Source organism: Suricata suricatta, chromosome 11 (genome assembly GCF_006229205.1).
Source record: "Suricata suricatta isolate VVHF042 chromosome 11, meerkat_22Aug2017_6uvM2_HiC, whole genome shotgun sequence".
NCBI lineage: Eukaryota > Metazoa > Chordata > Mammalia > Carnivora > Herpestidae > Suricata > Suricata suricatta.
In genome coordinates, this window is record NC_043710.1 from 36011204 (window position 1) to 36026982 (window position 15779).

Genomic DNA, 15779 nt, shown 5'->3' on the forward strand with positions numbered 1-15779 from the left:
CTTGTATTAACTGGTTTGGGGTTTTTTTTTTCGCTTTATCTTTCATCCAAGTACTCTTATCATTATTTCCCACAAATTATTTATAAGTGTATTTTCCAGCATGAAAGAATGAAACACAAATATACTATATGAAAATAGATAATACATAACCCACAAAACTGCATGCTTAAGTGCATATATACATACACCCATAACAATATATCATATTATGAGTATTTGACATTATAATATAAATTAACAATTTTGGTTGGATTTCTGATATCTGACCCTGAAACATATTGACATTCTTCCGGGATAAGAAGATACTTAAGATAAAGGGAGAGTGTGAATCTGGTCAGGCATTTTTGTTAACAACCCGTCATAAAATTTTAGCCAGGAAATCTCCACTGGCACCATACCAGGTGTTATAAAGGACTGCGTGGGCTTTCTTTCTTTAATAGAACATAACCAGTTTCCATGGCATTCCAGGAAGTCACAGAACGCAATTCTATGTGATGGCAAAGATTAAACAATGCAGTTGGTTGGTGGAGGTCACATAGAGCTTTGCTTCAAGGAGAGAAATTCACTCTGTGATTTAAATTCATAAATAAATGTTTCCTCCATTCACTGTGAACCAATAAATAGAAGCAAATGTTGTTGATTGTTGAGTTCATTTGCAAGAATGGCTATAAAAAATGAGATAGTGGCCTTAGTAGATTGGTGAAGTCCTGCTAACATCATACTAGAGTTCTTCATGTCCAAAGATTTTATAGCCACATCCCTAAAGCATTTAGTTACTACCTCACTTAAAGTCTGTGTCTGTCCAGTCTCAAGAGTCTATCTCCTTCTTGCTGACTGAATTTAATTTACAGGAGACATGATCAAGATTTTTTCATGAATACTCAAATATGTCTATAGTTATGTATTTTAGGCATCCATGGCCATATACATAAGTCATGTATGGGGTTACTTATGTAGCAATACCCCCTTATCCATTTTGGGTAAATAATGGTTTTTCAAATAAATGATTTTCTTTTTTAAGTTTATTTACTTATTTAGAGAGAGAGAGAGAGAGAGAGAGAGCACAGACAGGTACATGTGCACAGGGTAGGGGAAGGGCAGAAAGAGTGGGAGAGAGAGAATCCCAAGTGCAGAGCCTGACATGGGACTCGATCTCACGAACCATGAGATCATGACCTGAGCAGAAATCAAAAATCAGGCACTTAACCAACTGAGCCAACTCTACATGAATTGTAAAAATAATTACAAACAGCATAGTGTAGTATCTCCTTTATAAAATATTCACAAACATCAATCAGTACTTATTAAAATTAAAAAAATATATATCCTTAAGTCTAGCAATTCACTTCTAAATATATATCCTAAAGATGTAATAGCATTAGGGCTTAAAAATATATATATAATATATTTGTTGCAACAGTGATTGAATAGAAATATATAGAAATAAAAATATGTCAAAAGAGGGCTGCTGGAAAACATAGACTACATACAATGGAACACAAAGCAATCATTTTTAAAAAGTAAGAAAAATGAACGTAGATTGAACTATACAGATGTTCAGTATGTTCTTGAAAATAATTTGTCAACAGATATGTATACCACAGTTCCATTTTATGATCCGTGTGTATATATGTATGTATATATATATACACACACTAGAGAGAGAGAGATACAGATGGTCATCTATAAGGTTAAGTTGCACATAAATATGTTGTATGATAAATATGAATATCATACTAACTTATATAATGTTAGTTTAGGGAAAATTAAAGAATGACATTCATCAAATTGATCATAATTACCATCAAGGTAGGTGATTGATGCATAGTTTCATTTACTTCATTACATATTTCCAAAATAAGTAGGAGGATTTTAAATGACTTTAACTATTTTATCAATATGTTCAGATTAAATAACCAAAATCAGTAAATTATGTCAGCCAAATATAAAAGAGGATTTTCTGGGAAAAAAATCTCCAGGACGTGACTATAAAGCTTTTTTATGATGTGACTAAGGCAAAGATCATCTCTGAAGAAAGAACATCAACAGATTCAAATACAGAGCCACATAAAGATTTACCACCTCTATCCCTGGGTGGGGAAAGAAAGAACACGTAAAGCCATTTAAAACCTAGAAATGAGTTTTCGTATAGGAAGTATAACCTAGAAATTATAAACTATTTGACACAGTTAAGGGCACCTTAAGGACATAGGGTTCACGGCTTGTATAGCGAAAAGGAATACAATTTCCATATTGCACTCGAGAAGCTAGAGATTGGCTTGACACTTAATCTGCCATTTTGAGAGAATACCCACAAGGAACAAGCCCTCAAATATCATTCAGCCTCCTCTTAAAGAATTTGCAAGGACAAGCACTGAGCACAGAAATGAAAATAGCAGTTTTCCCGTTAAGACTGTGTCCTTGGAAAGTCATTTACATAACATATACCTGAGTGTAAGTATTTATTTAAAATTCATTCATGTTTGAAGATATGAAAGTTATTTTAGGCCAAATAAAATGAAAGCTGGCTATTGATATTCTATAACTTGGGAATCCCCAGTGCAAGGAATTCAACAGTAACAGCAATCTAACAAGGTGTTATTTAAGTGATTTATGGGGTATTTGTTTCTGTTCTGGAGCTGTCATATTTAATGCTTCCGTGTCACCTGAAGACTTAGGAAACTTCCAATCTTCATCCAGATGCAATGGTTTAGTTGGTAAAAATTGAAAAAGTCATCCTCATTAATCCAGATGGCTAACTGAGGCCTCACACACAGTACCTATAAAGGTCATCACGCATACGTAGGAATAAGGATCTCTGTGCATTGGCTAAGAGCAGTAGCATGCTGTTAGGATCTAATATTCTTCCTGGTTGAACACCACCCCCCCCTGCAAATCAAAGGTCTTTCCAGGGTTCCTGTGTCATTTATAATTAAGAGTCCTAGGGCAGAAGTTTGATTTCATTAATCCCTTTGAACTTAAAAAGTATTTTTCACATATTTTACACCGAAGTATTTATTAAGTTCTGCATACCTTGGCAATTATACCTCTTTCAGTTCTATAATTTTCTTTTTTAATGTTTATTCATTTTTGAGACAGAGAGAGAGAGAGAGAGAGAGAGAGGGATAGGATGCGAGTGGGATAGAGGCAGAGAAGAGACACAGAATCCAAAGCAGTCTCCAGGTTCCCAGCTGACAGCATAGAGCCCAATGCAGGTCTTGAACTCACAAACCATGAGATCATGACCTGAGCCAAAGTTGGGTGCTTAACTGACTGAGCCACCCAGGCGCCCCTGTGATTTTCTTAATCGTAAATTTCTTTAGGTTTTCATGAAAATCCTGGCGGGGGCGGGGGAGCAGCTCTGGATCTCTTCTTTAATATCAGTAAACAAAATAAAAAAATAGGTTGAATAATATCCAACTATTTCCTTGCCAAGAAAATCCTGAAGAAGAGTTTTATTACAGAAAACTCCCATAAGTAATCATGGATGTGTATACTTGAAAAGCTGAAAATGGACCACAGATATGGAGAGGAACACTTCTGATCTAAAGAACTGGATAGAGATTTGAAATGGAACCCCCCACATGGCTCATCATATCTTCCATATTAATTTTCTTTTTACTGCTCACCTGTTCAAACAACTACAGCATTTAAATTACAGACCATCTTCAATTATTTACTTATGTAAGTTTTTTCCAGGCAGTGTTGTTACTCATTATGACCTCAAAACCTGACTGATGAATGGTGAGATTTGCATGAATGGTAAGACTTGACCCCCCCCAAACTAAACTGTAATCAACGTAGGGCAGGAGCACACACTGTATTAAGAGTTTTTACCCGTCCAGGGGACATGTTTCCAGGGCCTTTAAAATTCATTAAATTCATAGTATAACATATATTAAATTATTTCTGTAAGTTAAGACATGTGTAACTAAAAATTTTCAGTAACACCTTTGAACTGTTTTTGAAAGTTACTGAATATAGAATGATGAGTACAGAATAATCACCATGCTGAACTGAGACTGGGTCAAAATTTAGGCTCACTTACTAGCAAGAATCATGCTACTGTATCCCAGGTTCTATGGTGTGGGAGTCAATATTTTATGTTAGCAAAATGAGAAGTGACTATCAGTCAGTCACTGGGATCACATGCAGGTAGTCAATGGGGCACATTAATTTTTCTAGTATCAAAAGTCTAATGTTTATATTTTTTCTCTCAGTGGGATTGGCTCAAGATATGTACTCTTGGCCCCCAAAATACTTACAGACTGAATGATTAACACACAAAAGAATGGTTTCAACTCCATAACTGTCTTCCCTTCTGGTGGCAAGCAAGTTAAGTTGTAATAAAAATAATTTAAATTTACTTCTAAAGGCTTTCAGTTTTTTGGGGTACCTCGGTGGCTCAGTTGGTTGAGCGTCCGGCTTCGGCTCAGGTCATGATCTCTCAATTTGAGCCCCACATTAGGCTCTGTGCTGACAGCTCAGAGCCTGGAGCCTGTCTTTGAATTCTTTGTCTCCCTCTCTCTCTCTCTCTCTGACCCTCCCCTGCTCACGCTGTCTCTCTCTCTCAAAAATAAATAAAAAACATTTTTTAAAAATTTTTAAAAAATAAAGGCTTTCAATTTTTCTATTATCTGCTAGGACTTTAGAGTCCAATTCCTTGAGTCCCTGTTAAGTTATCACACCTTCTTGGGATGATATTTGGGCAAATGACTTAATGTTTCTGTGCCTCAGTCTCCTGTTCAACGCACATAGAAAACAATGCATCTCCTCGGCTCTATATGCATGTGAATGTGAATTAAATAATATAATTCAAGTGCAGAAGTAACTGTTTGATAAAGGTTATGTATCATCACTGTAATCAATGTACATAAAATATACCAAACTACCTATGGTTTCCTTCTTTCATGTTTTTTTACAAATATTTCTTATTGTTGTTGCCATGGGTACCAGAACTCAGAAAAAGAGTGACAATTTACTTCTATCTTCAACCCAAACTTCAACCTCACCTTTAGAATAGTTTTCCAATAGAACGTTCTTTAGTGGTGAGAATGTTCTATATCTCCGCTATCATTGGAGTACCCACTAATGATAGGGGGCTAGTGAACACCTTGAACTGTGGTGCAACTAGAGAATTAATTTGTTAATTTTACTTCATTTTAACCTATGTGAGATGATGGATGTTAGCTGAACCTATGATGAGATTCATTTCAGAATATATATAAATCAAACCATCATGGTGCATGTCTTAAATATATACAGTGAAGTATGTCAATAAAACTGGGAAAATCCATTGATATTTAAATAGCCACATGTGGTTTATGGTTATCATGTTAGCACATTCATAATAGGGAAAGGACAGCCATTATTTGGGGTTTGAGAGTCTAATATTTGGCCACTTAATTTCCTTTGAACTAACACCATTTTCATTTCTTTCAACTACCTTCAAAACCAGTAGTTCCCTTGGATATAGTTACAGGAGACACATAATTATATTGGTCACTTACAAAGAGTTTACCTATGTGCCGCAGAGCTCAATTTGTGTATGCTCTAGTTAAGGGTTGTGAGTGTTACAGCTTCAAGAGGGCGGTCGTGACAATTTATAGTACTTAGAGATCTATTTATAATTCTTATAAGAGCCTACACTTAGAGAACCAGAATCTTACTTAGTGCCTTACTTAAAAGCAGTATGTAAGCAGTATGGACTTCTTCTTCTTTTTTTCTTTTTTTCTGAATCATATGGTGAGTGGGAAAAGAGGGGATTAACACTGTGTCAACCATGCCTTAGTTTCATATAGATTATTCTATTTAGTTCTCAAAAAACAATGCCTTGAATTAGGTAGATAATAGTTTCTCAATTTTGCAAGATGAAAAAATTGAGCTCATACATAGTTTAAATCAAATTATTCAATCTCTTATACCCATATGCTTCTCACTGTTCTATAATAGCTCATCAATGCCTGGAATTTAATATATTTCAGCAGTTGATTTATTTCCCCACTTTTTGGCCAGGTAACATTAACATGAAGAATATGTATTCTCTTTCCCCTGTCAAACTAAAAAGAGAATGGAGAGAATGGCATCTCTAGTCCTCTACATGCACAGAACTGAAAATTTAATACCAGTACGTTAAATAATACATTCTTCACAAAAGTTAGATTGCATCTAGTAGACATTTCAGATATGAAACAGAGGACATACATAAAAGAGGATGTGGAAATTGCCAAGAACTAATATCTTTCTTTTTCCAAAGGGTATATAGAACGTACTGTTCAAATACACAGGCAATAAAGTCACTCTTTCCATGATGGAACTGATGTCTTCACTTGCATCCCCTTGCTGCTTTAATTTCACTGATGTATTTTATGGAAGAAAACTTCTCAAAAAATTATTTGAACATTCACAGTATCAAGGTATGTCAGTAGAACTACCAAGTGGCCTTTGGAAAGGATGAAACTGTATTCTTTAAGATCAAAATTATCAAAATGAAAAATAGGAGAAACTTCTTTCTGGTGCCACCAATCTCTCTTGGGAATTCTGCAATAGACTTTATGCCTCAGACAGAGGGAGCTAAGATTTAGTATAGTCACAACTGAACTCATTGGATTAAACTCAAAATGGACCTCTTCTCTCCTTTTCTTCTCCAGATATATTCTATCCTAGAGAGAACAGGTCTTAGAGCAAAATTTGGTATAATCTTCATGCTATAATGTCATACAAATATTCACATAAATTTTAAAAATATTTTTTAAAAAGTTTTCTCACATCATAATTCTGGGTTTTTACCCAGTAAATCATGAGATCACTTAAATAATAAATGTAGAAAATATGTTAAGATTTTGAATCATCTGAAATTATCTCTGGCATAATATAAACTGATGCTGGCAATGAAGTTCAAGCCTAGTGCTCAAACTTTAGGCTGAAAGGATGAGCTGGATAATGAAAAGTTAAGATGGAAATGAGTTGAAAACTTGCATCCACACAAAAACCTGCACATGGATACTTATAGCAGCTTTGCTTTATTCATAAATCCCCAACTTGGAAGCAACCAAAATGCCCTTCAATAGCTGAATGGAACTGCTGTACATCCAGACAATGGAATAATATTCAGCACTAAAAAAACATGAGCTATTGGGGCACCTGTGGATTAAGCATCCAACTTCAGTTCAGGTCATGATCTCACGGCTTGTGGGTCTAGGTCCCCCATCAGGCTCTGTGCTGACAGCTTCAGAGTGCAGAGGCTGCTTTAGATTTTGTGTCCCCCTCTCTCTGTCCCTCCTTTGCTTATGCTTGCCCTCTCTCTCTCTCTCAAAAATAAATAATAAAAACTTTAAAAAAAAAGACATAAGCTATCCAGCCTTAAAAGACATGTTGGAGCCTTAAATATATTACTAAGTGAAAAAAGCTAAAGTGAAAAGACAACATTACACATGATTCCAATTATATGACATTCCACAAAAGGTAAAATGATAGAGACAGTAAAATAATTAAAGGATTGGGAAAAAGGAGGGATGCATAGGTGATTCACCATGAGATTCATCACATGAGATTTTTAGGACATGACACAAACCTTTTTTTAAAAAACAGTTTGTTTAAAGTTTATTTATTTTTAGAGAAAGAGAGAGGGCAAGCATGAACAGGGGAGGGGAAGAGTGAGGGGGAGAGAGAATACCAAGCAGGCTCTGCACTGTCAGTGCAGAGCTTGATGCGGGGCTTGAACCCAAGAACCACAAGATCATGACCTGCGCAGAAATCAAGACCAACTGAACCACCCAGGTTCCCGGGGTGTGAAACTATTCTGTAAGATATTATAATGGTAAATATGTATCATTACACATTTATGAAAACCCATGGAATGCACAACCTGAAGAATGAATGCTATTGTAACCATGGACTTCGAGTGATAACCAAGTGTCAATGTAGGTTCATTATTTGTAACCAATGTACCATCCAGTTGTACTTCCTGCTCAATTGTGCCATAAACCTAAAACTGTCCTAAAAATTAAAGTATATAAAAACGTTATTATGCTATTGATAGGATTTTAAAAGCACCAAATGCTTTGCAAAGGAAAAAAAATATGCTGTTAAAAAATGTATTCTTTCCATTGTTATGTACATTATGCCTAATTTTACACATGCACCCACATGGGAATCATTATATAAATGATATGCTACTATGAAAAGCTTCTGTTCTCCCAAGTAATTATTTACATATGACCAGATGGTGAGTAGCTTCTTAAAAATTTCAAAAGTCTGCTCCTACCCTTTAAAATTCAGTTAATTGGTGGGACTAAATTCTACATAGAAATAATTAAAATAATAAAATAAATAAATAGAAATAATTTAATCTCAGGGCACCCGGTGGACTCAGTGGGTCAGCTCAGGTCAGGATCTCGCTGTCCAGGGGTTCGAACTCCACGTCAGACTCTGTGCTGACAGCTCAGACCCTGGAGCCTGCTTCAGATTCTGTCTCCCTCTCTCTCTCTGCCCCTCCCCTGCGTACTCTCTCTCTCTCAAAAATAAATAATCATTAAAAATATTAAAAATAAATAAGTAAATTAAAAAGTAAACAAAATCATCACTTCATATGATAAGAAATACATTTAAATACTATTTAAGTATTTAAATAGAAGTTAAAATTCAGCTCTTTGGGAAATTTCAGCCTGTGCATTTAATCTGAATGAGGAGGCACTGATTGAACATCATGATAGGAATGCCTTACAAAGGAGCAGTAATTTACAGACCTGAAGGATCTCAAGTGCTCACTGGGCACATAAAAGGACAGTACATTCCAGAAAGTGAAACATTTGACAGAGCCTGGACAAGCATGGGTGTTATGGATGGGCGCAGAATGCATATAGAAAAGAAAATGAGACCTAAAAAGTCAACCGGGCTATAGTCACAAAGGGTATTTCATATCTTAGGAGAATTGCCAACATTATAATCTCAACCAGGGTTACAAACTCAAAGGCCCAGAAGTGGCCAGACAGATCAAGTAAAAGAATGAAGCAGCTAGTTCCAGGGGACTATGAGGAGTGGTGGGGATTGTGGACAACTAAAGAGCTCCTGCCATGTCCAGGAAGGGCTGACATATTTATTTAATCCTAACGCACTACCATAAAAAATACAGTCTCAATGTTGTTAAACATTTCAATTTTTAAGAAAAATTTGGAAATCCAGATATTTTGATGTGAAAACTCCTTGACTCTGAATTATTGAAACTATAGACAAATGCCTGTGGTCACCTGCCTATAATCTCCCTGTTCTATGGGGGAGTAATGCAAAAATTTTAACATATAAACTAAGAAGTAACCCAACTATATGTATCCTTTGGAAAAATAATTGGTCATTTGCTGTCAGGAGTGACTTGAAGGACTGAAGAAAAAAATTTAGATAATTCGATAATTCTATGGAAGGAAAAAACAAGTTAGGGTGCCTGGTGGCTCAGTTGGGTAAGTGTCCGGCTTTGGCTCTGGTTATGATCTCTCAGTTCGTAGGTTCAAGCCCTGTGTGGGGCTCTGAGCTGTCTGGGGCTCTGTGCTGACAGCTCAGAGCCTGGAGCCTGCTTCAGATTCTGTGTCTCCCTCTCTCTCTGACCCTCCCCTGCTCGCGCTGTCTCTCTCTGTCTCTCAAAAATAAATAACAAACCAAAAAAAATTTAAAAAACAACAACAAGTGATTTCTTTTTCTTCTGCCACTTCCATCTTCACAGCTAGAGTACCAAGACTTCAAGAGTCAGGCTTCAACAGGAAGAAAAGAAACTTACTTCATGAACAGGAAAGATTTCACAGAGAAAGAAAGGGCTATTAGATACCAGGCACAGCAGTCCTTCAGATTTCTTAATTATTAATTAATTATAGGAGCTCAAACAAATTGATGATAGTTTTAAACACGATCTTGAGAATGTATGTTAATTTTCTGTGTCCCTTCTAAAATTAAGGAGTTACATTAAAGAAACAAGCAAGAAAATTCTTTTAAAATGTGTCTTGTGATGAAGTGTTTGGGTGATGGGGTTTGTGGTTCGTGGGGTTTGTAGCCGATGGCCGAAAAAGAATTCTTGAAGATGTCTTTGGAGCAAAACAATGATTTTAATAAGGCTCAGAGACAGGACCCTTGGGCAGGAAGAGCTGCACTGGAGTTGGGGGTGGGGTGACCATTTAGTAGAGTCAGGGAGAGCTTCCAAAAAACTTCCCTATGCTAAAAACTTACTGGAGGCTAGCATTTGTCAAGCTAAGGTGGTTTTTCTCTCTAGCAACTATTAGCATTAAGACCTTAGGGAGTTCCTAGACTTTAGGCTATGATGGGATTGCTTTTTTCTGGTAAACTGGTGGAGATTCTTATCAGTTTAACTATTTGTATTTTTTTGTCCTTTCCTGATTTGGGGAATATCATACACATCCCACTTGGTTGGGGGGAGGGGGGCGAGGGTGCTGTTTGCCGCATTTTGCCCTCAGCTTGCCCTGAGTTCCCTCATTACCTTGAATTTTTCCTTTCCAACAAACATCTTGTACATTTTAAGACATAATAATTTATAATTATTGGCAGCAAATTTTGAGTTCACAGAGTCACCGATGTTAATATTTCAGTTAAAACTACTTTTAGGTAGCATCTGTAAAATATCCAACAAAGAAAAGCATTATCAGAAGTCCAAAGATTGTTTCCTGGATGGATTCCAGAAAACCCAACTTGTTTTAGTGGCTAACATACTTCCAAACACTTTTTGAGCAAAGACTATCTCTCTCCCTTTCTCATTTTATTCTGGTAACTTCACTGCACTGCAGAATCTGGGCACCCTGCAAGTGTTCACCAATAGGGATAGCTCCCTAGACTTTCAGTAAATTTGAACGATGGGAATATTAAACTTTTAGAAAAATCAAAGAGGAAAGGCTTAAGCCCTGAAACTCACCAATAATAAGACTTAGTCATCTAGAAGTTACTCAATCTATTTAACCTTTGAAACTTCAGATCTACCATTTGTAATGTTTTGAGAATTAAATAAGATGTTTTGGAAAGTGCCTAATACCAATCCTAGACCATAGCTTATCTTTGATTAATGTTATTATTTTTTTCAAATACATGTCTACTTTCAGTTCTTTTTACAAAGAATGCCCTGAGGAGAGCTAAAAAAAATAGTTACATCGTCACATCTGTAATTACTGTACTAAGGCCACATGTATTTAGGGGAAAAATTTAAAGCAGATGCTCTACATTTGTATGGAGATTTAATTACAATTTGTTTTTATCCATCTTCTAATTTCTTTTCATTATTATGCTATGCATTCATATCTGTTCTCCACACTCTAATTAGAGTAGATTTTTCAAAAGGCAAATTTAGCTTCCCAGGGCTTTTAGGATAAAGCAAAGCTCCTTCTAATACAGCTTGTACGGTTTGTATTAGCCCTGCTCCTACTTGCAGACCTAGCCTGAGGACCTCTCCAAGCTCTCTACAGGCTCACCAGCCTCAACTCCCACTCATGCATTCTCCCTGTGTTCCATCCCACCACACAGCCCTGACACATAATGGTTCTCTCTGACCTTCCCTTACCTCTTTGTCCACCTAAGTTTGCCAACTCATTTGCCTATATCTTTTCGTGAGCAGAAATGTAAGGAGTGGTATGACAGGGAGCCCACAGGGCTCAAAACTCTTGGGCACCCATGGAGGGTATATGGAATAGACACCCATGAATTTTCCCCAAACCTATTCTTCCCCTGCCTTTCTTCACATCCATTTCTTCATATATGAAACCCTGACCAATACGTTTCTTCACCATCCATTTCTTCCTGTATGAAACCCCGGACTGGTCCATTTCTTCACATACATTTCTTCACATATGAAACCACAGACCAATCTCCCTCACCTTTCCTATCCAATTCATCACCAATTCCCACCAAGCCAACTCAGGGGAGACAGATAATACCACCCCAACAATACCACTGTGGCATATTATTTTGAATTAGAGGTACTTAAGTAACAGCCAACGCAAGAAGGACTCTCTGACCTTACTTGGTCTCTCAGGAAGTGGGAGATAAATCTCCCATGTGAAAGGTACCAGGATGGCAGACAGCATCCTTACCACCAGGGAATGGGAATTTAGGGCCAAGAAGTCTACATAAACAAACTTTATACTTCTTCTTCACCAATTTACTACCCCGAATCCAAACCCCTTTTTCTTGTCAATTTTTCACAAATATATTGCTTCTTTACCTATAAGATATTAAAGCTTCTTGCTTTAGTCACTTCTTCGGGTCATATATTTTTATAGGACTCCCAAACATATGAAATTAAATTTGTTTTTCACCTGTTAATCTGTCTTAGGTCAGTTTAATTATTAGGCTAGCCAAAGAACCTAGAAAGGACAAAGGGAGACATTTTCCATCCCTACCTCACCAAATTTCAATAGATCTTAAAACCATGGGCTTCTTTCTAGTACCACTGCTAGCATTTCAGGCTACTGGTCATTATCTCTCTCCTGAGCAAGGCAATAGCTTCCTACGAGAGGTCCTTACTTCCAACTGCAAATGTCATGTTTTTAAAAGATTGTATCAAGCTCCTGTTTAAAATACTTGAAGGGCATAATGTTGTTCTTTTTTTAAATTTTTAATGTTAATTTATTTGAGAGAGAGAGAGACAAAGAGAGAGCAGAGAGAGAGAGGGAGACACAGAATCCAAAGCAGGCTCCAATGCATGAACAGTGAGATCATGACCTGAGCACAGTTGGAAGCTTATTTGTTCTGAATATAGAGGCCAAATTCCAACAGATTTGGCTCTGATCTCATTCTGGGCATTGGTATTACATGCTAGTATCCAAACACTTGCTTTACTTTAGTTCCTTAAAGTCATCATGCACCTCCACATCTGAGGGCTTTCCCATGTGCTATTTTCTGTATTTGGGACATTCTAGATCCCCTTTCTGTCTGGCTAATCCCCAGTCCTTCTTCAGAATAATATGAAAGTTCTTTCTACAAGACTAAGGTTGCTCTCTTAACGCCACCATTTACTTGGATTTTCCCTTACGCATCACACAGCTGTAATTCACTGTTAGCTTAACTATTCACTTAATGTTATTCTTCCCAATACCCTGCTACTCATAAGGAAGCATATTTTAGGGGCTCAATAAATGTTTTTTGAATAATTTTGAATGGTGTCAACATAATAGATGGCATGGTGATACAAACTACTGGTATATGTCATTTATTGGATATGTATTGATATCTATAATCTTATATGTTCATATTTTATTAACTATAATCGAGAGGGGACAGGAATGTTTTAAACCTCTTTTTATTTATCAATGTCTTGAATACAGCACTCAAAACATATCTATCAACTGAAAATTCTAGACCATCTGTGAAAGACCTTATACAGGGAAGTCAGAGAAAGCATCAGCCAAAAGACACCATTTGAACACAGACCTAAAGGGAGTGAGGAACAAGTCATATACATATCTGAGGAAAAAAATATTCTGAAAACATAGAAAAGCAATTGCAAAGACCCTGTGGTAGTTGGGACCTGTTTGTTGGGTTCAAAGACCAAGAAGGTCATTATGGCTACAGCAAATCAGAGTATAAGGAAAGTCACAAGAAATGAGATCAGATAGTTAGCTGGGAAATGGGATATGTAGGGCCTTGTATGTAGTCATAAAGATGTAGGCTTCTAGTTGAAGTAAGTCATGATGCCATTAGAGAATTTTGAGCTAAGAAATAGCATGATATGATTTAAGTTTTAAATTATTTGATGATTTGATCTATGTTAAAAGTTTACTCTGACAAAGAATAAGTCTTAGTAAAATCTTACTTTATTATCATATCTCATGGCATTCAGTAAGTCTGAAAAAAAAGATCAGAGAGCTACTTCTCAAACTTTAAACAATATTTAAGCATAGCAAGTATAATAACATGGAACAAAATATGGGTTGGTTTCACATTTATGATTTTCAATATATATAATTTATACACATATAATTTATACATTTGCACTGCATTTATTACATACATAAAAATATAGAGATTGATCTCTCCTGTCTTAATCTTCCCACTGTGCTTGTTTAAAATCTGTTTGTTCTGAGTTTTGTAGGTCTATAACACTATGCTTCATTAGATTGTTCTTGAATAAGTTCTTGGTGTGGGAAGACCATGAACTTGAGATGTGCAAAATATTATCTTTATTTTTACCCTTCCCTTTTTTTTTTTGAGGGAGAGTGCAAATGCAAGTAGGGGAGAGGGGCAGAGGGAGAGAGAACCTTAAGGAGGCTTTACACTCAGTGCAGAGCCCAACGGGGGGCTCAATCCCATAACCATGAGATCATGACCTAAACCAAAATTAAGAGTCAAATACTCAACTGACTGAGCCACCCAGGCACCCCTCCTATCTGATTTTCAATATTCTTTTATTATGAATGTAATATCTAGAATGTATCTTAAATATTAAGTTTACTTTCTCATATTTTAAAACTATAGTATTTTTTGGAATCCTTGTTCACTATTGGTGGGAATGCAAACTGGTATAACTGCAGTGGAACACAGAATGGAGGTTCCTAGAAAAATTAAAAATGGAACTACCCCTCTGATCTAGTGATTTTCACTATCAATTCAAAACCACAAGAAACAATAAATGTTGTCAAGGATGTGGAGAAAAAGGAAGGCTTGTGCACTGTTTGGGAATGCAAACTGGTATAGCCACTGTGGAACAGTAAAGAGTTTCCTCAAAAAATTAAAAATAGAACTCCCCAAAGATCCAGTAATTGCACTACTAGGTATTTACTCAAAGAATACAAAAACAGTAATTTGAAAAGATATATGAAGTCCTATGTTTATTGCAGCTTTATTTACAATACTCAAATTATGGAAGCAGCCTAAATGTCCATTGATAAATGGATGAAAAAATGTGGGATATATCTACAATGGAATATTAATTACTCAGCCATAAAAGGAAATGAAATCTTGCCATTTGCAACAACATGGATGGATCTAGAAGGTATAATGGTAAGTGAAATAAGCCAGAGAAAGACAAATTCCATATAATTTCACTCATATGTGGAATGTAAGAAACAAAATAAATGAACACAGGGGGAAAAAGGCAAACCAAAAACAAGACTCTTAACTAGATGGAACCAACTGATGGATAACAGAGGGGAGGTGGGGGGTGGGATGGGTGAAACAGGCCAAGGGGATTAAAGAGTACACTTATCATGCACTGAGACATGGAATTATTGAGTCATTATATCGTACACCTTAAACTAATACAACACTGTATATTAACTACAGAACTGAAATACAATTTTTTAAAAACTACCATATTTTCAAAACCAATGCCAGATTAATAATAAGCAAACACATTGCTTATTTTTTAACTTGTGCTTTAGTATTTATTTTTAATATTGTAGTAACCGTATTTCAAAGAAATTTATTCCCTCTATTTTGTGTTTTGTACTCCTGTATGTCATGTATTTAAAAACATCATCATGAAAAAGGATCGGTAGGCCTCACCTAATGATTAAAGGAGGCAGGGTACAAAAATAATTGTCTCTGCTCTAGAAGGCAGAGTCAGTGACTTACTGACCTTCACAACACCTAGTACAACACTGCCTCTCAAGAAATTCCTAAACTTATTCAGAATTTAGTCAGCTCATTTCCATTTTAAGATTCCTTTCTTGGGGCACCTGGGTGGCTCAGTTGGTTAAGCTTCGGACTTTGGCTCAGGTCATGATCTCGTGGTTTGTGAGTTGGAGCCCTGCATTAGACTCTATGCTAACAGCTCAGAGCCTGGAGCCTGCTTT

General features: G+C 36.3%; 1 protein-coding gene across 1 annotated transcript in view; it reads right to left on the reverse strand.

The window, feature by feature from the left end:
- The window catches only part of GAS2 (growth arrest specific 2), a 123910-nt gene that overhangs the window by 83499 nt on the left and 24632 nt on the right, over positions 1 to 15779 (reverse strand). The window lies entirely within an intron of this gene.